At 47.8% G+C, this 17,353-nt stretch overlaps 1 long non-coding RNA gene across 5 annotated transcripts in view; it reads left to right on the top strand.

Annotated features, from left to right (window-relative positions):
* Positions 1-17,353, top strand: part of LOC142560936 (uncharacterized) — a 29,880-nt gene that overhangs the window by 5,975 nt on the left and 6,552 nt on the right. For 2 of the 5 annotated variants that reach the window (XR_012823476.1, XR_012823474.1), the window contains exons 3-4: positions 13,095-13,175; positions 13,743-13,831. This is a non-coding gene — a long non-coding RNA (uncharacterized LOC142560936). Of the gene's footprint in view, positions 1-13,094; positions 13,176-13,724; positions 13,832-14,624; positions 16,155-17,353 lie in introns of those variants that run through there. The other 3 variants (XR_012823475.1, XR_012823478.1, XR_012823477.1) reach the window with 3 other exon arrangements.

Here is a 17,353-nt window from a genome sequence, read left to right as displayed (position 1 = left end):
AAGTTGAGCAGCGTGGTGCCGTGAGGTTTTTGACAGCTGGAGGTGTTTCCTAAAAAGAAATTAGTCGCCGTGTGGCTGCCATGTACGTTGAAAATTGCACTTCATTGGCCACTGTGAAGCGTTGGAACAAACGGTTCAAAGAAGGACGTGAAAGTGGCAAAGGCGATCCAATACCGGGCCAAAGCCACCGTGCAATCACCCCCAACAAAAATGTAAAGGTTGATGAGCTGATAAGACAAGAACGGAGGATAAGCATCGACGAAATGTCACAGCGTGTGAACATCAGTCACGGTTCAGTTCACGCCATAATTCATGAACATCTCGGTTATCGGCTTTTGTGTGCGCAATGGATGCCCAATATTTTGAACCACTGCCAGAAGACGGAGAAGTTCGGCGCTGCCTTGGCTCATCTGATCCGGTATCACAGTCAGGGTGATGACTTCTTGTCTGTAATTGTGATCGGGGACGAACCATGGTGCCACTGCAACAAGCCTGAAACACCACGGCAAAGCTTACAGTGAAAACATTCGTATTCACTAACGTGGAAAGTTGGGCTAGTTGGTGAGTGATCATAGTACCTTGCTGGTGAAGCAGCGCACAAACACGGACACAGTGGAGACAAGCAGGAATAGACGACACTCGCTGCACTCGCAACTATTGAATAAAATAGTTGCGAGTGCAGCGAGTGTCGTCTATTCCTGCTTGTCTCCACTGTGTCCGTGTTTGTGCGCTGCTTCACCAGCAAGGTACTATGATTCGTATTCACCACCCCCCAGAAAGCAAAGGCCGCCGTTTCCACTGGAAAAGTATTGACTTTTTTTTATTGTCAGGGGCCATTACTGATAGAATTTGCTAAAGCAGGAGGCTATCAATTCTTTCCGATATCATGAACCGCCGGATTGTCTGCGTGTCGCAATCAAAAACAAACGACGCGGTAAATTGACGAATGAAGTCATCTTTGTTCCACGACAAAGTCCCCAAGTCCCCAAGTGCCCGTCCCCAAGTCGCTGATTTGGTAAATATAAAAATGGCAAAGTTCAAATGCGAAATGCTGCAACATCCGCCATACAGCTTAGACCTGTCGCCTTACGACCTCCACCTTTTGGGACAACTGAAGAAGCTGCTGAAGGGAACCAGATTTGTGTGGGATGACGACATGAAAGAGTCAGTTGCTGACTTTTTGAAGCAGCAGCCCAAGGAGTCCCAAGACGGGAATCACGCGACTCGTTAGTCAATGGGACAAATGTCTAAATGCTCATGGAGACTACTCTTAAATAAAGTACCCCGTTTGTCATATGTTCGCATTGGCTTACTTTCATTCGACTTGCTCTCGTATATTTTTCACAACTCCTGGCACATACTTCTTTTGACAGTGTGTAGCGTTCAAGAATTCCTTTTCAGCATCTTTGGCAATGGCAATACAGTATTATTGATGTATTTGATCGCACGACAAATTGTTTAAGAGGAAGCTTTAGCTCGCGCCCAACTCCGACACGGCCCATTGAAGTACATGTAAAACGCGGAACCGTTTTTCCGAGATAACCCCTGGATCGATTTTAATGAAATTTGTTGCATTTGAGACAGAACGTTGAATTCTAGTGTCTGTTGGAATTGGAATTTTGATTTAGGGCCTGAATTCTGTTTCAAATATTTTGAAAAAATCGAAAGTTCGAAAAAGATAGAAGCACGACGTTTACAAACTAATAGCTCTGCATCAAGAAAAGATATCGCGGTTCTGTAAAGGGATCTACTATAACAGTCAAAGCGGACAAATTTGTGTGTTAATTTGTATCTTACGTGAATTGGTTACATTGTGTATGAGGGTTCTGCAAAAGCCGTATTTCTATACAAATCTTTTTTGAAATTCATGTGTATATAAATTTTGTCCGCTGTAGATGTGCTGTTAGATGCAATTCACCGAATTATGATAGCGTTTTTCATTGTTGAGCTACAGTTTTAAACTTGATAGTTTCGTTTTCTGAAATTGCGATTTTTGCCAATTTTCAATGAAGAATTGACGACCTAAATGAAATATTCGAAATAAACAGTCACTAGAATTGAATGTTTTTTAATGCAACAAACCTTTTCAAATTTAGTGCAGTTGTTTCCGAGAAAAACGAATTCTCCTTCGACATGTATTTAGATTGGAGTACCCGAGCTAAAGCTTCCTTTTAAGGAGGAGGCCAAGCTGCAACTTGAGCTCCCCCCCCCCGAACGAAATTTCTGGCTACGCCACTGGTGATGAGTGCTAGCCTGCGTAGTCATTTAAAGAAGGTCCTCAACCCAGCAGCTGCCCGAGTGCTTCATATGGCTGACGGTGGAATGCTGGTTCTTGGAATGTGTACTGCAAGTATAGCTGGCTGCCCTACTTCTGTTCTCTTTGCTGTGAGCAACATCTTCCCTCACAACGTTATCCTAGGATTTGACTTTTTATCCACTCATTCTGCTCTCCTCGACTGCACGGCCGTTCTTCAGTTAGAACTGCCTCAACTTGCCGATGCCCCGAGCACTGCCCCACCGCACTTGTGCTCGCTTCGTGATGTGCGTCTGTCACCTGAAGCAGTTACTTACGTCACTTTGACCGCCCAGCCACAGGTTCCTCCTGAGGGTGAATATGTGCTTCGCCCCATCATCAATGTGCTTTGAACCGGTCACGGTTACTAATAATGACATCATTTTACCGCTTCTGAATTTCAGACTGTGCCCTCAAGTGATTCCGGCCAGCATGCTCTTGGACAGCGTTTCTAGTGGTTCTGAATTTGATATTGAGAGTCTGAATTCTGAGAGTTGTTTATTAGTGCCAATCGCAGCTCCCAGCTCTGGTTCCTTAACGGACAACTTTGCGAAAATGACTGCACTTAACCTCACCTCTGCACAGGCCAGGGACATACGTCTCCTGCTTGAATCGTACAGTGGAATCTGATTTCGGCAACAGGCCTTTAGGCTGAACATCTGTTGTTCACTACCACATAAACGCTAGAGACACAAATCCTATTTGTCAGCGTCCCTATCGTGCATCGCATGCTGAACATCGAGTCATCCAATCAGAGGTGGGCGAAACGCTCCACAAAGGGGTCATCGAGCCATCAGCCAGCCCTTCGCCTGTCGTCCGTGTGAAAAAAGAAAGATGGTGCCTGGCATATTTTGCGTTTATTGCCACTTAAATGAGATCACACGAAAAGACGTCTACCCACTACCATGCATCGATGACGCCTTGGACTGCTTGCACAGAGCTAAATACTTATCGTCCATCGATCTTCGATCCAGCTACTGGCAGATTTCGGTTGATGAAATGGTTGGAAAAGACAGCCTTCATCACACTGGATGGCTTATATCAATTCAAAGTCATGCCCTTTTGCCTATGCAATGCTCCTGCGACATTTGAACTTGTGATGGACTCTTTTCTGCGATGCTACGAATGGACCACCTGTCTTTGTTACCTTGACAAAGCTGTTTTTTCTCCCATGTTTGGCAGCCGCCTTACCCGACTCACTGCCATTATTGTGGTCTTCTGAAAAGCCGGCCTCCAACTCCATGAAGTGTCAATTTGGGCGCCGTCAGATTACCGTGTTGGGGCACCTCATTGACGCATCCGGTGTCCAACCAGATTCGGAAAAAGTTAGTGCCATACGCAGTTTCCCTGTGCCACATTCTGCTTCTGACGTGCGCTGCTTCGTCAGCCTGTGTTCTTACTTTCATCGTTTCATCAAAAACCTTGCCAACATTGCTCGGCCTTTGACAGATCAAAATGAAGAACACGCCATTCTCATGGGGCCCGGAGCAGGCTCATGCGTTTGCCGCTCTCATCAGGTTTCTGACCGCCCCTCCCATACTTGCCCACTTTGATCCATCTGCACCGACCGAAGTCCACACTGGCGCAAGCGGCCATGGCATCGGCACTGTTCTCGATCAACAACAGAATGGTACGGAGTGCGTAATAGCTTACGCCAGCCGCCTGCTGTCACCTGCTGAGAGAAATTACCCCATCACCGAGTGGGAGTGCTTCGCTTTAGTTTGGGCTGTCGTCAAGTTCCAGCCATATTTGTACGGCCGTACATTTTCGGTCGTTACAGACCACCACGCACTGCCGGCTTTCTTCCCTCCGGGACCCGACAGGACGGCTTGTTCGCTGGGCTTTGTGGCTCCAGTAATTTTCATTTATTGTCAGTTACAAGACTGGATGCCTCCACAAGGACACTAACTGCCTTTCGTCACCCCATGGATCCACTTGATCCTTCTGTGCAAGATCCGGTGACCTGCGTGATGGCTTTCACTGTCATGACTGACATGCACACCAAACAACAATGCGACGAGTCCTTACAGTCCATCATTGCCGGAGTGCAATCACTCCGGCAGCACTGACAACACATGCCGCATGTTCTTGCTGCACAACAGCATCCTCTACCACCGCGATATGAACGCTGATGGCCTTGAGTTGCTCCTTGGCCTTCCTCGTCATCTGCAATCCATTGCTCTTGAACAACTTCACGACGCCCCGACGGTGGGACACCTGGGAGTTTTGCGTACATACGATCACGTACAACGCCGGTTCCTCTGGCCAGGTCTCTACTGCTTTGTGCACTGTTACGTCGCAACTTGCAAATTGTGTCAGTGCCGGAAGAAACCTCCCCTACCACCTGTCGGATGACTCCATCCAGTTGAAGTTCCCTGTGAACCGTTCTCTCGCTTAGGCCTTGACTTACTTGGCACTTTTCCGACGACGACTAGAGCTAACAAGTCGATTGCCGTCGCAACTGATTACATGACACGCTATGCGATAACAAAGGCGTTGCCGCCTAGTTGTGCAACAGACGTCGTCGATTTTCTCCTCCGCGACGTCATTCTCCACTATGGTGCACCTCGACAGTTATTACAGGCCGCAGCTGCTCATTCTTGTTTCTAGTTGTCGACGACCTCGTCAGCTGTTGTGCCACTGAGCACAAGCTGTCCACCACCTACCAGTCACAAAGAAACGGTCTTATGGAATGTCTCAACTGAACAATCACAGAGACGCTGTCGATGTAGGTCTCCAACGATCACCGCGACTGGGACACCACGCTGGCCTAAGTGCCGTTTGTGTATAACTTGTCCCGACGGGACACTGCAGGATATTCACCCTTTTATCTTTTGTATGGTTGCAACACCACTTTGCCCTTTGACATCATCATCCCTTCTGTGCCACGTGTTGCAACTGACCATGCTCATGAAATCATCGATCGCATTCACAGGGCATGTCAAGTCGCCCGATCTCGTTTATTAGCCCCGCAGCATATACCAAAAGAGTTATGACTGATGCCATCGCGATGTTAAGTTTGCACCAGCTGCTTGGATGCTCCTTTGGTCACCATGTTGTCGGGTTGGCCTCTCGCAGAAGCTTCTCTCTCGCTACACAGGGCCTTATGAAGTCCTAAGTCAAGTTAACGAGATAAATTACGAGATTTCACCACTTCAGTTTGATGCATCCTCAAGTCTGACGCCTGTTGACGTCGTGCATGTTTCGCGGCTGAAGCCATACTTCGCTCGCAATTCTTTGCCTACCATGAGCCGAGACGGCGCTTCACCACCCGGGGTTCCTGTTACGGAAGGATGAAAAAAGAGAGGAAGAGGACCGCAGGACGCTGGCTGCTGCGTGCTGTTGGTGGTCAGCCATCTTAACTACTCTGCCTCATCTTGTATATTGACACGTGTACATCTTTATCGGGCGACCAGTTCTCGCCGCCTAACAAATGTTATCGCACAGCACAGGACGTGCCTGCATGTAAAACAAGTTTCTGGAATGTTATCAATGGTTCCGTCCACTGTCTTTCACCGCAACTTGTGTTATCTCATTGCATGTGTGCGCGACGCGAATAATGTGGAACATTGGGGAAGGCACGCGGGTCCCAGCGATTGCTCTGGAACATTTGACGACAGATGTATCAAAGCCGATGCGCTTGACCCGCTCTTCAGATTTTCGACGACCGCCGATCATGTTCGGCGCTACCATCCTTTTTTGAGTGTAGCCTCTTTTGAGGGCACAAGTTCGCCCAATAAAACGCTCATTTTGTTAATCATAGTTTTGCTGCCTTCTCAACCGTCACTGCCACGTGACATCCGGTGGAGGTGCGGGGTCGCAGCCGGAAGCTATGACCTACGCCGCCATCGCCTGCCGTCAAGGCTCCCCTCCACGACCCCGCCAGGGCCCTATGATGCCGCAATTCTGTCATCCACCGCCGCCAGCCCGCCCGCTCTGCTATCACTGCAGAGAAGCTGGCCATGTGTACCGCCGATGCCCATACCACAACTTGGGACTGAGAGGGTTCGCCGTCAGCGCGCCGCGTCCACAGCTTGGGGAGCGCCTATGTGACATCGCCGATTACCTAGCCGCCACTCAATGCAGCTCTCGACGACCGTCCCGTTCGCTGTCAGCAGGCCGCTACCTGTCGCCGCAACGCCGTCCATACACTGGCCCAGTCCGGGGCCGGTCAGCGAGCCCATATCTGAAAAACTAAAAGCAGCAACCGATGGAGGTGTAGTTGCTGTTCATCGAACTGACGAAAATCCTCTGCCGACGCCGAAGAAGCTACCTCGAAAACATAACGACACGCCGCCGTCCCGACGAAGTGTGAAAGCAAAGAATACGACGACGAAAGACGACCTGACGATGTCCCATACCAGCCACAGGTCAACGCGACACAGCCGTGATCCGACGCCAAGACCTAACTGTAATGCAAGACAAAGAACCACCGACCTCGACGTGCTTTTCGACAGCCATGCAGTCACCGCCTTAGTCGACACGGGCCGATTACTCCGTCATGAGTGGACACATCGCCGCCCAGTTAAAGAAGGTTAAGACTGCATGGGAAGGCCCACAAATTCGCACCCCTGGAGGACACCTGATTACGCCGACTGGAATCTGCACGGCAAGAATTACCGTTCATCACCGGACTTACCGCAGCTACCTTCGTTATCCTCCAACAATGTTCATGCGATGTCATTCTCGGCATGGACTTCCTAAACCAACACGGCGCAGTCATCGACCTGAAGTCGAAGTTGAAAACCCTGTCTGAAGATCAAGCGATACCACCGGAGAGCTCTCGTAGTCACCATGCCTTAAGCGTGCTCGAAAGTCAAGTCAGCATCCCGCCTCGCTCCAGCATTGTCATTTCTGTCGGCACCAAAACACCTGCCGACGTAGAAGGCGTCATCGAGGGTGCAACGCCTACTGCTCGACCGTGAAATTTGTGTCGCAAGAGGGATCGCTTGACTGCACGGAGGGAAAACTGAAGTGTTGCTGACAAACTTCAGCCAGGAGTTCAAGCACATCAACAAGGCCACGACGATCGCTTACATCGAGGAAATTCTGGAAACTAGTAATGCGTTTGTCCTCTCTGATTCCGCCGCATCTACCCCGATGACCATGGTTCCCGAACCAGACTACAACATTAATACAAGTCTCCCCATGATTAAGCAAGAACAGCTCAGAAGTCTGCTCCGACGATACAAAGGCTGCTTCTCGACGTCATCAAGAATTCAACAGACACCAGTCGCAAAGCATTGCATAATCACCGAGGAGTGCACTCGACCACTCCGCCAGAGCCCTTACCGAGTTTCGACGCGAGAATGTGAAGCTATTAGGCAGCAAGTCGAAGAAATGCTCCGCGACGACATCATCCAGCCATCGAAAAGCCTGTGGGCATCTCCTGTTGTACTGGTGAAGAAAAAGGACGGAACCCTACATTTCTGCGTCGATTATCGTCGACTGAACAAGATCACGAAGAAAGACGTATACCCCCTTCCATGGATAGACGATGAATTGGATCGGCCCTGCAACGCTAAATACTTCTCGTCGATGTACCTCAAGCCTGGCTACTGGCAAATAGAAGTCGACGAGAGAGATCGCGAAAAGACTGCCTTCATCACGCCGGACGGCCTCTACAAGTTCAAGGTCATGCCATTCAGATTGTGCTCGGCGCCTGCAACGTTTCAGCACGTCATGGACACGGTGTTAGCCAGACTGAAGTGGCAGACATGCCTTGTTTACTTGGATGACGTCGTTGTCTTCGCCGAAAATTTCGACGATCACCTTAGGCGGCTTGCGACAGTGTTAGGGGCCATTAAGTCATCAGGGCTCACTCTGAAGCCGGAAAAGTGCCGCTTCGCTTACAATGAGCTTTTGTTCTTAGGCCACGTCATCAGCAAATCAGGAGTACGCCCCGACCCACAGAAGACAGCTGCCATCGCAAAATTCCCCCAGCCAACCGACAAGAAGGCAGTGCGCAGATTCCTTTACTACAGGCGCTTTGTCAAAGACTTTTCACGCATCGCTGAGCCGCTAACGCATCTAACCAAATCTGATGTCGAGTTCAAATGGCAAATGCCGCAGGCTGACACATTTCAAGAACTAAAATGACGCGTGCAATCACCGCCGGTACTTGCACTTTTCGACGAAGACGCCGATACCGAAATCCACACTGACGCCAGTAGCCTAGGCCTCGGTGCCGCCCTAGTCCAGAAGAAAGACAAACATGAACGGTTGATATCTTATGCTAGCCGGTCACTGTCAAAAGCAGAAGGCAATTATTCCACGACTGAAAAGGAATGCCTCGTCATCATTTGGGCTACAGCAAAATTCCACCCTTACCTATATGGCAGGCCATTCAAAGTCGTCAGCGACCATCACGCGTTGTGTTGGTTAGCTAACTTAAAGGACCCTTCAGGACATCTGGCCTCAGACTGCAAGAATATGACGTCACGGTATCTACAAGTCCGGATGAAAACACTCTGACGCCGACTGCCTATAACGCGCCCCCATCAATCCCCCGCTGGAAGACGAGGATGACGACGCCTTCCTTGGAATAATAAGCGCATAAGACTTCACTAAACAGCAACGAGCAGACCCGAAGATAAAAGGCCTCGTCGAGTACTTGGAAGGGAACACCGACGTAGTACCTAGGGCTTTTAAGCGCGGATTGTCTTCGTTCACTTTACAAAACAGCCTGCTCGTAAAGAACTTCTCACCAGTCCGCGCCAGCTACCTTCTTGTTGTTCAGTCAGCGCTGCGTCCAGAAATACTCTACGCCCTACATGACGAGGCAACCGCTGGGCACCTCGGATTCTCCCGAAGGCTGTCGAGGATAAAGGAAAGGTATGATTGGCCGCGTCTGACTGCCGACGTCGCCTGTTAGGTGAAAACATGCCGAGATTGTCAGCGACACGAGACACCACCGACAAGGCCAGCAGGATTACTACAGCCAATCAAGCCTCCTTGTCGACCTTTTCAGCAAATCGGGATGGACTTGTTGGGACCGTTTCCGTCGTCAACATCCGGAAATAAGTCTATCTTCATGGCGACGGACTATCTCACCCGCATCGCTGAAATTAATGCTCTACCGAAAGGTAGCGCAGCCGAAGTGGCGAGATTTTTCGTCGAGAAAATTCTGCTGCGACATGGTGCCCCAGAAATCCTCATCACCGACAGAGGAACAGCGTTTACAGCAGAGCTCACCCAAGCCATTCTGCAGTACAGCCATACAAGCCACAAGAGGACAACTGCCTACCACCCGCATGGTCTCACGGAGTGCCTGAACAAGACCCTCGCCGATATGCTAGCAATGTACGTCGAGCACAAGATGTGGGATGCAGTCCTGCCGTACGTAAACTTTGCTTACAACACGGCGGTGCAAGAAACAACACAGATCACGCCGTTTAAGCTGGTTTACGGCAGGAACCCGACGACGACGCTCGACACCATGCTGCCGCACGTCACCGACGAAGAGAATCTTGACGTCGCGACCTTTCTCCAGCGCGCCGAAGAAGCCCGACAACTCGCCCGCCTACGGATCAAGAGCCAGCAGCGTACGGACAGCCGACACTAAAACCTCCGACGACGCTTCGTCGAGTACCTGCCCAGTGACCGTGTTTGGGTTTGGACCCTTATACGCCAACGAGGACTGAGCGAGAAGCTTTTGCGTCGCTATTTCGGACCGTACAAGATCATCCGACGTATAGGTGCACTGGACTATGAGATCGTGCCAGACGGCATTTCGCTATCACAGCGGTGCCGCTCACGACCTGAAATAGTCCACGTTGTGCAACTCAAGCCGTACTGCCAGCGTTAATAAACTTTGGGATTTCGCGTAATTGACCTTTGGACTTTGTTTCTTTTCATTGTTTTGTTACTTTTCTTTAATAAGTGTCCTTTTGTGCTTCGCTCTCTTATATTTGTAGCATCGGGATGATGCTTTTGTATTAAGAGGGGAGTAATGACACGTGTACTTCTTTATCTTTATCGGGCGACCACTTCTCGCCGCCTAACAAATTTTATCGCACAGCACAGGACGCGCCTGCATGTAAAAGAAGTTTCTGGAATGTTATCGACCTTATCACCAACTCTTAAGTCATCTTACCACATCAGTGAACCACTCCTGCAACCAAGTGTGCTAGTCCGGGTTTTACCTGCATTCCCACCTGTGTAGTGGCAAAAGTTTTTGGCTGTTTACTGTAACTTCATATTTCAAACATTTGGTTGCTTAAGAGGCTTTGGCAACACTGGCAACCCTAATGCCTGGGCAGCCTTCACGAAAGGCCACCAGCACCTCCTCGTTGCAGACTGTGCTCAACATTCTTCTTGGTTCAGCTGTGACTAAGCACCTATATATCTTTCCTTTGATGTGGCTGGTATTGGCGATGCTTTGATGCAGAAAGAGGCTATTGTTGCACATGTTAACCTTAGGCCAGAAGCCAATCTGGCACAGATGGAAAGTCTTGTCTTTCCCATGCAGTGGTTCAGCCTCGCGAGGCACGTTCCTTCAGTCAATTTGCACACTGTCAATGTGAGTGAGGCTGATCAAAGGTTGGCTATGGTGTTGGGTTTCTTGCCTGGTTTCGGTAGTGGCATCATGACCAAGTGTTTCCACTCTGTGGGGAACTTCAATGTTCTAGATTTCATTGATTACAAGCGATAGTGCTTGGCTTCCTTGTTTTGGTGAGATTCCTCAACATCTGCAAAATGACTCCATTTTTGCCATGTGCGCTCCAAGTGTTGACATGCTCGAGAGCAATGACAGGTTCTGCCATCATAAAGAGGCTTTCCATTTCTTTGGCAAATGGTCATTAAGGTGCGTACAACTCTGGTGACGGTCAGTCACTGTGAGGTGGTCGGGGAAAGCATCTGCAGCTTGTTCCTCAAATTACTCAGATGTGCACTGAAGATCGAGCAGCATGTTTTCAATAGTATTACAGTATTTGGTTTGCCTGTTATAGCCGAGAATGTGTCGCATCTTACTGAGACCTATACGTTCAAATGACACACTGGTCCATTCACTAGTCTCTGGCAAGTTGCTTAGCATGACATCTTTGCCTGCTCAGTCTTGTGCAGAACATTGACCATGGTTTGTTGCATGCAGCCACAGTTTAAGTATGTAGTATGCAGCTTGGCTTGCTCACCCCAAAGTTGCAGCAGTTGCTTGTCAGGGCTGAATGCCCCAGTAAGCTCTAGTTCGCATGTCGCTCTTTGCAGTGTGTAAAGGATGCATGTTGCTAGCGATTCTCCAACACCTTCACATTCTGCAGACTCAAGTGCATCACACAAATGGTCCCAGCCTAAAACCCCGATTTTTTTCATTTGGCACATTTTCATCCCTACATCAAGTGTTATACTGGATAATGTTTGCTGCCTCTTGGGGCAGAGTCGCACTGACACTCTGGATGAAGGCCCCAGTTGCCCATGCTAAGTAAGTGTACCTTCTGGTTTTAATGGAGGGTGTGGCAGTTGGGATAGTTGGTGTCATTTGTTAATTTGCGGTCTGCTTCATCAAGGTGGCATTCTCTTGGCCGTACGTCTTTGCATTCCCAATGTGGGTGATGTGCATTGAGCTCACCTCGACTGAGTATTCTGTGCTCTGGAAAGCAAATTTGAACATGTCAAAGCCAAGTGAAGTCGCCTGGGCTGCGGTGCCTGGTTTTGGGACAGAGGTAGACCAAGGCCAAAATGGCTTCCTTTCACTGCCTTAGCCTGCGGGACACCACCACAACTTTCAGATGAGACATGTTTATTCAAGCTGTTCTTTCCTTCCCCTAATTGAATAATAGCCAATTTTAGGAGCTGCAAATCAAGCTGACTTCAGAAGGCTGCTGACTTTTTAGCTACTTCTAGTAGCTTATTGCATGGTTAATTCTCTAATTGGGCATGACATGCTTCATGCTTAAAAAATGAACTGTTTAAAGAATTCTTAGAGTAATATTAGGTTAGGCAACACTAATTGTGTGATCACTGCTTTTGTCGCAAAATGTGGCAATGAGCTAGGCAGACGCTGTCACGACAGCATAGTGTTTAGGTTGTAGGAGTATAGAAGAAACAAAATTGGAGTTGTGAAGTTCAAAGCCCAATTTTTGTAGCCTCTCTTATACGTCTGACATCAGAGAGCTACAGATTAGTGGACGCAAGCAGCATGCGTAAACAAGAACACGTTATTTGGTTTGCATAACCAAACAGCACACGAGTCGCTTGCATCCTCTTATCCAATACTATTATTTTCATTGTAAAGCAACCAATATCGCAGTAAGTCTGATCAACCTGCATCAATATGCTAGAAATTTTTAAGCACTTAAGGTGTGTCGGTCGAGTGCTTAAAGCACTTCACCAAACCCTTGGCCACTAGACTTGTGCTTTCCAGTATTACTTGCTAATCAACTCTTGAGGTGTTTACGTTGTTTTTCTGTGCTGTAAGATATTGTTAAAGTAATGATAAAATTGTTAAAGTGGAGGTCTGGGCTGTTGTATTGGCCATGTCATTCTAAAACTGTTATGTCTGACACTGTCAAAGCATTTGAACTTTAATAACCTTCACCTCACTACATATATGTATTGTGGTGGGCCCATTCAGCATGTGAAAATAAAAATACAGGCAAATAGAGAGTTCGAGAGCATGTGAGATTATAGCAAAGCGGGTGGGGCAGTATCTTCAGCGTAACGGGGACATCATAGCTGGAACTCGGGCTGCCATACATCCCGTCACCGCAATACACTGCTTGCTTCATCGCATTACACAAATGTGCTGCGGTGAAGTTATCGCAGACGCATATACACATTAATTGTTCCCAACTTTGCACAGAACCCTGCGTCCCATTGCTAAATCCAAGAGCACGAAAAACGGGCAGAGATGCAGCTGAACATTGTAGGGCACAGTATTAAGGTACGTACACCTCACTGTGCTTATTGCGCCCTTAGTACAAATAATCTAACATCTACTCTGCATTCTAGTTCGTGGAATTCTGGCAGACCAAGACAGGGGAAGCGTAGCAGGGGACGGCAGAAAGTTAGGTGGGCGGATGAGATTAAGAAGTTTGCAGGGACAGCATGGCCACAATTAGCGCATGACCGGGGTAGTTGCTGTTTATTCAAGCATTTTGCAAATGCGGCTCGCTTTTAAGCACCTCTTCTTATGTCTAAAAAAAAACAAATGAACATCCAGTATTCTTTTTTAACTTTCACTAAGCTTATCATATAGCTCAGTGTTAACATACAGTATTTACAGGTGAGGTTACAGAAAGCGGTAATAATTGACAGTAAACACTGTTTGGATGGTGAAAAACATGGGAATCAGGTCATTTTATTTTTGACAACCTTTTTTGGCATAGGAGGCTAAGCAAATGGTGATGTAGCAACACTGTAAAGACTGAATAAGATGGATGTGGAATGCCTTGATGACTTCTCTTTCTGTTTTTTATTTTGCCTTTGAAAGGAATTTATTCTGTTCCAGATAAGGGAGGCAGCTTTTGCATCTGCAACAGAACTTCGGTGGATGTTGTGTGACGCACTTTTTCCATGTTTTTTCACTACCTGAGCAAGGTAACTTTCTTGGTGCTTCATCACGCAGTTTATACAGTGAGCTTCAATTAATTCTACCCTCACGAGAATGACGGGTCAAATTAAGATGCAAAAACCTGCTGAAGCACCGTTGATTCATTTGGCAATATGTGCTTGAGTAACACGCCTCTGAAACGAACGTGCATCAAATTTCTATTTGTCCACAGTAAAATACTAAAGTAGAAATGACTTAACTCCAAACCAAAGTAGAAACCTACGCGTACCTCATTTTTTAGAATGGCAGCTGATTTTCTAAAGCCAGCTTCGCCGTATTACAGCCATGATATGTGGTAAAGCATATGAATGCTACAACCACGGTTTTAGTTCCGCAATCGATTGCACAGCTAGGCAACTTTTGTCTCAATGTCTCAAAAACAAAAAGTGTTCGTTAGAATCAGATAAGTACCACAATCGGACATTGTCAGCTACCGTCACTGCTTGAAAATCTTTCTCAGGTGGGTCAAAAATGGTCATTTCAGAGAGGAGATGGCATTTGTTTAATGCATTCACTGTCCCCTAAGCTCTACTGAGACATACGCTGCCACTAAAAGGGGTCATAATTGGGGTCTGGTCAAGTTTGCATTATCCGGCGAATGCCAGTTTTAGGATCGAAATAATCAATGTTTAATCCCATAGAAATGCATGGGCGTCGGCCAGGATCGAATTAACTGAAAAGATTAAATTAACCGGAGTCAGATTATTGGAAGCTTACTATACACCCTTTTCTGTTCTCCAAGAAGTTGCCATTTTAAACACCTCCGCTCCACCGTTATAGAAAAGCTCCACGACGCACCAACGGCAGGACATTCGGCGTATCTCGAACCTACGACCGTGTATGTCGCCGTTTTTTCTGGCCTGGTCTTGCCCGTTCCGTACGCCGTTACGTCGCCGCTTGTGAAGTTTGCCAACGACGCAAGAAGCCTTCCCAGCTCCCCGCAGGTTACCTGCAGCCGCTCGACATTTCCGAGCCGAGCCCTTTCATCGTGTCGGCTTAGACCTTCTCGGCCCATTTCCGGAATCTACATCAGGAAACAAGTGGGTTGCAGTCGCGGTGGACTACGTGACCCGCTACGCCGTAACCCGTGCTCTTCCGACCAGTTGCGCAACTGATGTTGCGGACTTCCTCCTACATGATATTATTTTGATGCATGGTGCTCCGCGTCAATTGCTAACAGACCGTGGCAGTATGTTTTTGGCCAAAGTCATCGACGACATCATGCGTGCCTGCTCAATACGGCACAAATTTACCACCTCCTACCATCCCCAAACGAACGGCCTCACTGAGCGCTTGAACCGCACCCTTACAGACATGCTATCCAAATACGTTTCCGACGACCACCGTGACTGGGACCTGGCTCTACCTTACATTACCTTTGCATACAACTCTTCCCGTTTCGAAACTGCCAGCTTTTCCCCGTTTTACCTCTTGTATGGCCGCGAACCAACGCTACCACTGGACACTGTGCTTCCGTCCGCCACAGCTTCAACTAGCGCTTATGCCCGTGATGCAATCGCCCATGCTGACCACGCTCGCCAACTTGCGCGCAGTCGTCTACAAGTGTCTCAAGACAAGCAGAAGCAACGCTACGACCTCCGTCACCGTGATGTCCATTTTTTGCCCGGCAGCCTCGTGTTGCTTTGGTCACCTTCGCGTAAAGTTGGCCTATGTGAAAAACTCCTTTCTTGTTACACAGGCCCATATCGCATGCTCCGCAAAGTGACCGATTTCACCTATGAAATCGTTTTAGCCACGCCCACTACGTCCTCCGCTGTGACAACCAGTGACATCGTCCACGTCGCCCGACTCAAGCCCTACAACTCTCCACACGCCTTGGATATTTAACAGCACCATGACGGTGCTCTTGCCGCCGGGGGGTAGTATTACGATATGCTCAAGCGATGCTCAAGAAGCGAGCCGCCACGAGAACGACGACGAAGTTGGTTGGTGCGCTTGGCGCGAGCGAGTGTCAGCCTGGCTGCCTGGCTCCAGTGTAAATAGCCTGTAAATAGCCTCTTCTGTCTGTGTTTTTCCACATGCAACAATATGTAGTTTTCTTCTATCAGTGTGGCAATGGTGCTAAATTTAGCATTTGTTTCAATCATCCATTGTTCCAAGGACAAGCTACAAAGTAGGGGCACACTTTGAGACTTGAAACATTTCCACATATAAAGGCAGGGCATGTTAACATCTGTACAATTAACATAAGTTGGCTGTATTGTCTGCATAGCATGTGGTTGCTTTTTTGGAATGTGGTCTTTCTGTAAAACAAAGTTGCATTTGTTTCAAATAAATTGCTGAACTATTGCTTGTGTGTTTTCCTGTTCTCTCTGTGCTGATTGCGCTTTGGAAAGTGCAGTGAGCAACTGCAAACTGAAATGCACAAAGCTTCACTTTATCATGCTGGGAAGCATTTTGGCTTGACAAAGGAGCCTTAACCCCTTCCATGCACACACTTTTTTTGTATAAACACATCAAATGAAAGACAGGGACCTCTTCTCATGTATTTTAAAGCCGGGCAGTGTTAAAGACAGAGTGAAGTTGTACAAATACACTTTACTATTAAGTATTGCTGCTAAAACCTCATGCTTGTGTATAGTATGTGCATGCAGTGCTGGCTATGCCGTAGCAGAGCCGTGAAACAGCTTTCACCACACTGCTTGCTATAGCATTGCTGTGTTCTGCAACCTGAGGTCAAAACTATAAATGTCTAGAAGTTCAGCAGCACAACTGACAGCTATTTTCGTATGTTTGATGCACTCCTGGCCAGGGACTTTTCGTCCTGTAGGCAAAATAAATGGCCGCCTCGGACGCTGTTTTGGAAAGAGCGCAGCGTACCTCGAAAGCTTCCTCAGAATGCTTCACCAGCAGGTTTTGCCAGCGAGAGTGGAGGGGGGCACAATAATTTGACTTTACATGGTGCGGCACAATACGTTAAAATGCTGCTGCTTCTGGCTTCCATTTACTATGACATGCTGGTGCACCTCAACATGGAGCAACCCCATTTTACTAAAATTCTGAATTCTTCTATCAACGGTGTGATGTGGCTATCTATGATCACTGTATAAAACCGGGGCAAACAGCATGTCTAAAAATACAAAAGCTGGTATAACTGTAATGAATGACCTGCAGTCATCCGAAATGTGTGAAATCGCAAGAATTGGTCAAACTCACACTGCAGAGTTTAAGTAGTCCTGGCACAATTTTTTTCGTATGCGTGTGTAGCTGTCATTCAGTTAACTACACTACAAAACTTCAGATTCCTTCTATGCACAACAAATATATCCTTAACGCAAACATTTACACATGTGCAAAAGGCAGTGTGGCCCCATAATCTGGTGACAACATTGCATGGTAGGTCACAAACAAATGATGCATGCTGCAGTTGTTCATGAGTAAGCCATGCCATTATTTGGTCATTCAAAGCTGAGCATGTTAGGACCACTATGCAGCACAACATTGGTCTTTCTGTCTTGGTGCAAACTGTAGAGTGGGTGCATGTTAAA

This window comes from Dermacentor variabilis, chromosome 10 (assembly GCF_050947875.1).
Source record: "Dermacentor variabilis isolate Ectoservices chromosome 10, ASM5094787v1, whole genome shotgun sequence".
Lineage (NCBI taxonomy): Eukaryota > Metazoa > Arthropoda > Arachnida > Ixodida > Ixodidae > Dermacentor > Dermacentor variabilis.
The sequence above is the reverse complement of the archived record's forward strand: the minus strand, read 5'-3'. Positions and strand labels throughout refer to the sequence as shown.